The sequence below is a fragment of the Eptesicus fuscus genome, chromosome 9, assembly GCF_027574615.1.
Source record: "Eptesicus fuscus isolate TK198812 chromosome 9, DD_ASM_mEF_20220401, whole genome shotgun sequence".
NCBI lineage: Eukaryota > Metazoa > Chordata > Mammalia > Chiroptera > Vespertilionidae > Eptesicus > Eptesicus fuscus.
The window spans coordinates 7506807-7513704 of NC_072481.1; the positions used below are offsets into that span (position 1 = coordinate 7506807).

General features: G+C 54.1%; 1 protein-coding gene across 4 annotated transcripts in view; it reads left to right on the forward strand.

The window, feature by feature from the left end:
- The window catches only part of PRDM2 (PR/SET domain 2), a 109822-nt gene extending 107025 nt beyond the window's left edge, over positions 1–2797 (forward strand). For all 4 annotated transcript variants that reach the window (XM_054721206.1, XM_054721208.1, XM_054721207.1 and 1 more), the window contains one exon: positions 2144–2797. The gene's annotated coding sequence lies outside the window, so the exon portion shown is untranslated. The remainder of the gene's footprint in view (positions 1–2143) is intronic.
- Positions 2798–6898: the final 4101 nt, after the last annotated feature.

Sequence of the window (6898 nt, forward strand, 5' to 3'; positions counted from 1 at the left end):
GTGGATAGAGCATCGGCCTGTGGACTCAAGGGTTCCAGGTTCGATTCCGGTCAGGGACATGTATCTTGGTTGCGGGCACATCCCCAGGGGGGGTGTGCAGGAGGCAGCTGATTGATGTTTCTCTCTCATCGATATTTCTAGCTCTCTTTCCCTCTCCCTTCCTCTCTGTAAAAAAATCAATAAAATATATTTAAAATAATAATAATAATAATAATAATAATAATCAGCACTTAATTGATTCCCTCAGAGGCTTTAAGCCCAGAAAAGATTTGAGAGTAAAAGAAATACTCATCTGTAAAATAATAAATTTAAATTTACGTTGAATCAGAAGTCTCTTTTCTAGATTCTCTGATGGCAAAGCCTGAATCATGCATAGAAACCAGACTTTCCATCTTCGGGGGGCTGGGCTGGTCAGTGATTTGGGGCAGGCGTGGGTTTCCCTGTTGGTGACACAGCGTGTCTTCTTTCACTGTGTCCCCAAGACCAGCCTCTCAGCATAACTGCAGGACCTTGACATTGGGGCACCCGTTAAAGATACAGACCCCAGGGCCCCACTCGGATGTATGAACAAGCATGCTGATGCGCAGGGCCTGGGAGCCTGGTCAGCCCAGGGTCAGGGCATGGACCTGGATGGATGCCTCCTTTTCCCTTATCTTCACACATGTGCAGCTTCCCAGGGAAGTCCGCGGTCAGGGTGAGGACTCCTGCTGTCTTGCAGATGTCCCTTCTGGCTGTGTCCTCACGTGGCGGAGAGCTCCCACTGCTGGCAGCTCTCTCCAGCCCCATGCAGAGGTTTGGGGGAGGCTGAAATGGACAGTGTGTGGTTAAGCGCACACTTTCTGGAGTTGAATCCTGGCGCCAGTAATCCTGGCGGCTATTTCACTTCTCGGTGTTTCACTTTGCCCATCTGTAAGCATGTCATAGGTCAGTTAATACGTGAAAAACACCGAGGAAAGTTAAATGCCTCAGATGTAGTAAGCCTCCCATAAATAAGCACTGCTTTTATTATTCTCATTGAATTATTATATTATTACTAGTAGCAATACTTTAATAATTATTATTACTAATAGTAACGATAACCAGGTTCCCTGGGTGAGAGAATCGAACCTCTGAACTTGACTCAGCCCAATTCCAGGCTCATCTTCCACCCAATGCAGCAAACACTGTGAGCTGCTCACGTGTGCCGGGCTCTGGGCCACGTGCCGTAAATGAGGCTCCCACGGGGGAAGCATGGCCACGCCATTCCCTCGCACACGCAGGCTCTGGCGTGTGCTGGACCTGGGTTCAAGTCCCACCTCTGCCACTTGTCAGCCGCCTGACCTCGTAAAGCTTACTTTCCTTCGAGGCTCCATTCCTTCCATGCAAAATGGGGGTCTCTGTCACCTGCCACGAGGGTTGTTGCCAGCATTCGAGTGAAATTCAGTGGCAGCCTAACCATAGTAAGCAGTTTTTTTGGAAAACGGTTTGGCAGTATCAGCTGGAGCTGAACAGACGCGAACTCCCGGACCCAGTGATTCCACTGCCAGGGATACACTCTTATGTTATGTAGGTTCGCCCTACTCCCCAGCACTTCTGCATACACATGTGCACATGTGCGCCATACGTGACATTTAGGCCATGTAAGAATATCCCAGCGACATGCGGGATGGCCCCAAACTCCCGGACCTGCATTGGCAGTGGCCTAGGCCGGTGGCAGGATGATCCTCCCACAGACTCCCACGGCGAGGAGAGTGAAAATCCACAGCACGTGCCTGCAGACACGTTCGCCACAGAAGCCAGGCACAGAGGATGCGCACTGATTAATTTCATTGATTTAAGTGAAAAAATGGGGGAAATCAGTCTACTAGCATGCTGCCAGAGGTCAGGATATTGGTTATTCTGGGGATGAGTGCTAGTGGTTATCCTAAAAGGGGGGCAGGGCCCGGGGCTGATGGGAGCTTGGGTCTCCCGCTCTGCTTCCTGATCTGGGTGCTGGTTACGCAGGTGTGTGCACTGTGCAAACTCATCACGCTTTGCTTTCCTCTGGATGGGTGCTGCGCTCCAACAAACAGCGAAATCATAAAGACGCAGCGGGAGAATGCTTGAGCAGCCCAGGGCACTGAATAAGCAGCCACCGCTATTGTTCTTTTCTTTGTCTCCTCAGCACCTGAAGTGACCTGGAATCAGAGAGGCCAAAGGGACTGGCCTTCCGCCCTGCAGGGAGCAGTGACCTGTTCCAGTGCTGGAGCCTGCGAGAGAAAGGGAGTGTGAGCGTGCACGTGTGAGCGTGCACATGTGAGCGTGCACGTGTGAGCGTGCACGTGCGAGCCTGCCTGCCAGCGTGTGGTCTCCAGAACCCTAGGGAGGCAGGGCACCAGCTGATTCCACACCAACGAGCATGTTCTGCAGCTCGGCCTTCCTGCAGGGGCGGGACCTCTCCTACTATGCAATTTTTCAAGAGCTCCTTGATCCTGCTTTTTGCTTCTCGAGTTGTCCTTCACCACGGCGGGGTGAAGGTCAGCTCCAGTCGTGTCCGAGGAAGACCTTCAGGAGGAGGCCAAGCTCCCCTTGCAGCCGCCCTGCCCCCCGCTCATGTCCCACGTCCCTCACGATCTCTGGGAATCGGAGGCGTGCAGACATGTCGGAGCCTCGCTGACTGCCCCTTTGGCCTGTACACTTGGAAAACCTCCTTGGCCCGCTAGCCTGAGCTGTCGGCGCTTGAGTCATTTCCAGATTTGAAATCGTGGTTAGTCCATGTGCATCGGGAGAAAGCCATTGTCCCCTTGTATGGATCGGGTTCCTCCGTGGGAGAAGCAGGGGGGCGGGGAGGGTGGGGGCCAGGGGTGGTGTCCTGTGTCCGGGAGCTCCTCTGCCTCACTCGGTGGGACCAGCCACACTTTTCGTGTGTGAGCTTCTCAAATTAGCTGAAAAGGGAAACAACAAATAGAAATTGGGACATGCAAGTGAAGGTGGAACATGAAAAAGCAAAGGTGGGGCGGGGAGAGAAAGAGATTTCTGGAAGTTCTCCATCACCGGCCAGGGGTCGCTGGAGGGGGCCCCTGCTCTGGCGGGACAGGCCACACCTCGGAGACACGGGTGAGCTGAGCTAGGAGTTGGGACCCGGTGCGGGTCTTGGGTTTGGTGCCTTTGGGGCAGACCCCAGACGAGGATGCCTGAGCCCCCTCCCGCCTGTTCCTCAGCCCCCCCGTTTCCAATAGTGACGTAACCAGCCCAAAGTGGAGGGAGGGGACCGGGAGGCGTGTGCGTGGTCACACACGAAAAAGGGACTTTTTTTTCAGGGCTACTACGGTTGATCTTGCAACTCTGTAAATATGTACGTAGACACTTTTAAAAGCACGTATTTATGTCCCTGACTGTAAATGCCCCGTTTTTAAAGTTTTATAACTTGTGTTATTTAATGAATCAGTCGACCGGCTGCAGTGCGGGCTCTGATAGCGGTCCAGGAGAAAGTTCTCGCGAGGTCCTCACATGGGCAGAGAAACGCTGATCGTTGGCCCACGTCCCAGCTTTCCTAGTTCCCACCCGGCTAACAACTGCTGTTTGTTTTAAATGTTCCCAAACTGGGAGGAATCCTTTCGCCCGCTTCTGAAACTCACCCTCTTGAGCATGAAAATCCGTGGCTGTTCCTTATCCTAACGATGCGATGTTGTCCCGTAAATGTCAACACTCACGTACTGTACTGGACCCAGCCTCTCCACTCTTGAGGGTTTTCCCCATTCAGCAGCGAGGACGGCTTAGGAACCCCAAAACCTTGGAGGTCACCTTCAGCCAATGGCAAATCCTGGGAATGTTGGGGGGTGGGGGTGGGAGGTTGGGGGCCACTCCTTTTTTGCTTGTGCAAACGTGCTGGTCAGCTGTCAACCTCTGAGACTGTCAGGAAATCTGCTCAGAGCTTCAGGAGGAGGGGGAGTGGCTTCCCTGGGAGACAGTTCTGGATCTGCCATGTGAAGAAAATTAACAATAAAAGTGTGAAGTGCGATTGTAAGGAAGAAGCGTGGGAGTGGTCATTTGGGTTCCTGTGTGTTTTGGTGACATCTGTGTTGTTGGGATGGAAATGGGCTGGGCGGGGGGCAGGGAGGCGGGGGGGACACGGGGCGGGGGGGGGGGGGAGTTCCCCGAGGGCTCCACTCCTGCCATGAGAGGAAGCGAAGGTCGTGAGGGAGCTCACGGTGGAAACATCTTACCTGGTGATCAAGGTCACCTGCCTTCAAATCCCCCTCCCACCTGCCGCAGTCAGTTAAGCCATTGCACGACTAGGAAAGCCACCTGTGGCTGCAAATATGTTCTCAAACAGCTTTATTGAGATCTAACTCCTATGCCGTATAGCTTCCCCGTGTAAGCGCACAAAGCTATGGCTTTTAGTTCATGGAGCTGTGCAACCCGCTCCCTGCTGTCAGTTTTAGAACATTTTCACCCCCTTCCTCCCTAAGCCCCCGGACTTTTGCTCCCCTCCGAAGCACGGCCGGCCCAGAAGCACGGATTTAGACGTGCGGACCCGGGTTTCCCGCCAGGATTGATTGGCAGCTGTGCTCCTTACTGGCTGTGTGACCTTGGGCTGGTCACTGGCCTCAGCTGGGTTCCTTGTTTGTGCCCACCTTCCTGTGTCCTAGCGAGGCTATAAATTAGCTACCACGGAGTCTCCTTAAGGCGAGTTAACTTACCTGCTTCCCGGATCACTTGGCTGATTGTGGAAGGAGAGATTCGTGGCCTTCGCCCCCACTTCCGCCGAATCAGAGCCATCCCGGGGTGGGTCTTGGTCACCTATGTTTTTGTTGACTAGTTCTATTGTCCCACCAAGTTTAATGCCCGCGAAGGTCAAGGACGACGGCCATAGCAACGACTGAAAATGAACCTCCCTGGCCTGAGCCAGATCACCGTGGTCTCGGGGCCCGTGGGCAAGCCAGGTGCTCCTGGTTAATGCTGCTTTAGGACAAAAGGAGGCTTGAGGCCACAGAGCTAGGGGCTGGGCCCTGGAGGTGGGGAGTGTTTCTCTGAGCTTCCTGCCCCAAGGAAGGAAGCTTGGGCTCCCTACGGTGAGAGGTGAAGACAGAGAAGCAGTGATCTGGGTCGGGGTGGTTGGGTGATGGGGTGTCCAGCTCCCTCTGACCTGCTGGGCCCAGAAGGTGTAAGTCCACTAGGCTAGGGGACTACACGTGTCAGAATGCCCCATAGCTTTGCCTTGCTGCGGCTCAGCTGCGGAGACCAACTGCTGACCCCTCGCTGGAGGAGGGTCCTGTGCGCCAGAGGGGGACCCGGCCCAGGGTCCACCCCTTCTTTACAAAGCTGAGTGGGGTCAGGCATGGCGTTCCCAGCACAGTGGGAACCACAGACTGCAGCCTGTCCCCACAGACGGAGCACAAAGTAAGTTGCCCCCTTCTCCGACTCTAGCTGCAAGGGCAGATCAGGGGCGGGGCCCTGACTTCCATGCAGGGCCTTGGGGCCACTGAGAATCAACAGCTGGCACAGATCCAAGAGAGAGGGTCTTCTTAAATTTTGCACCCTAATGCCTTACTGATTTCCCCCCTAGCCCTGGTCCTGCCACCTATGATGCTGTGTGTTTCTCTGGACGGGGAGGGAGGGGTGAACATCTCTGAATCTCCTCATGTTACTCTAAGAACCCCAAGGGCTTCCCCTGCACGTAGGATAAAATCCAACTCTCTTTTCTGGTTTAGAAGGCCCTCTGGCCCCAGCCTCACCTTGCACACCACCACCCCCGGCTCTGCCCTCTCTCTTCTAAAGCCATAGCAACTGTCTTTCAGCTCCTGGACAAAGGAAGCGCTCTCTGCCCCAGGGCTTTTGCACAAACTAATCACTCTGCCTGCAAGGACTCCCTCTCCTCCAATAGACACACAGCTCTCAGCCTAAGTATTGTCTCCCCAGCTTCCTTCCCTGACCTTTCAGTCTAAGGTGGCCTCCCGGTCACTTGTCCCTTGGCCTTGTTGATTTTATTTACTACCTGAGATTTTCTAGTGTCCCAGCTTCTCTAGAATGTCAGCCCCTGGGAGCAGAGGGACCGTGTATATCTATTCCCGTGTTGGCTTCAGCGTCCAGCGTCCAGTAGGCCCTCAGGATTCACTGTGGGACGCATTGAGAGGCATTCCTGGGGAAATCTGACTGCACAGGAGTCCTTGATGAGTGGCAACCGGAAGCAGCTGTGTGTGAAAAGGGCCGGTTTGCAGCTCCCAAGCCGGGTGCAGCGTTCTGCCCGAGTATTAGCCGCGGCCTGCTTCTGTGTAGGGGTCTTCCGGTGCAGACCGTTCTAGTGGCCAGAGGGGGAGTGAGGGGCTTTTCCCTTTACATGTCACTGCTTCCGAGGAAAGGGTTTCCAGGTAAGATCCAGCATGCCTCGTTACATTTGAATTTCAGATAAGCAAATGGTTTTTTTAAAGTGTAAGTATGCCCCAAATATTCCACGGGGCGTACTTATACTGAAAACAAAACAAAACAGCTCTTGACCGAAAACGAAAGTGTAACTGGGTGTCCTTTATTTTTATTTGCTAAACCGGCAAGCCTACTCAGAGGGCTCAGCCTCTTGGGATGCCCTTCTCCTCGGGGACCTCCTGCCGGTTCCAGCTGGTCATTCTGAGCGCTTGTCGGCCAGTGCTGGCCCTCAGCCCAGCAGCCAGGGCAGCGGGTCCCCTGCTGTTAATTACAGCTCCTGCTTTGGATGGGAAGGTCACCAAGTATCAAGTGGGGCCCTGAGGACTCTTTAGAGGGTTCAAGTGGCTCTTGACACCTGCCTACCGCTTGGGGTTGTGGCTCTGACTTTCGCTGGATGCCTAAGATTAAAAACATCTGATGGGAGATTCTGGGACACTAGGGCAAACGGTGGAGCAGCTTGGGCACCGGCTGGAAGGATGCTGCCAACGGCCATCTCTCTTGGGCAAGGAAGGGCTCC